This window comes from Pantherophis guttatus, chromosome 6 (assembly GCF_059756535.1).
Source record: "Pantherophis guttatus breed Tessera chromosome 6, ASM5975653v1, whole genome shotgun sequence".
In the NCBI taxonomy this organism is placed as follows: domain Eukaryota; kingdom Metazoa; phylum Chordata; class Lepidosauria; order Squamata; family Colubridae; genus Pantherophis; species Pantherophis guttatus.
The window spans coordinates 47323326-47324050 of NC_142068.1; positions in this window are offsets into that span (position 1 = coordinate 47323326).

Sequence of the window (725 nt, forward strand, 5' to 3'; positions counted from 1 at the left end):
TTAAAATAAGTCCTCCCTGAAAATAAGCCCTCCCTGAAAATATTGAAACGCATGCGCAGCCAGTTCCAGCCATTTCCTCTGGTTAGGATTAGGAAGACAGAGCTGGAAATCAGGTAAAATGTCAAGAGGAGCTCCATCTTGCTCCTTGCTCCCCAAAATAATAAGACCTCCCCAAAAATAAGGCCAAGCACTTATTTCGGGGTTCAAAAAAATATAAGACAGGGTCTTATTTTCGGGGAAACATGGTATCTTACTGGCGCAGTTCCTAAACTGCATTGCAGCACCCTAGGGTTTATGTTACTACCGTACTTAATAAATGTGATTGTCCTAACTGTCCCACAAAGATACTAAGGATGCCCAGGAAAGTCCAAGAAAGTTTGGGAACATCGCTCTCATTAAATCAATTTACTTGTTCAGCTTTGTCCAGGATCCATTAAGCTAAAATATGCCTGGCTGATTTATGATTCAGTATGTTATGTACAATTACAAAGTATACAATTATACCTATAAAAAACAGTACTTTTGAACTTTTAGAAGTATTTTGCATTAGTGTCCAACAATTATTCTTTGATTTTTATGTTCAAAAGCCTAAATGTATTATTTAGATAAGTTCTAACTTGAAATCAGAATATTATACTAGTCTTTCATAACATGAGTATTATGGGAGTTAAGGTCCAACACACATGAAGATAACAAAGTTAAGAAAACTGAAGCACAACCATAGC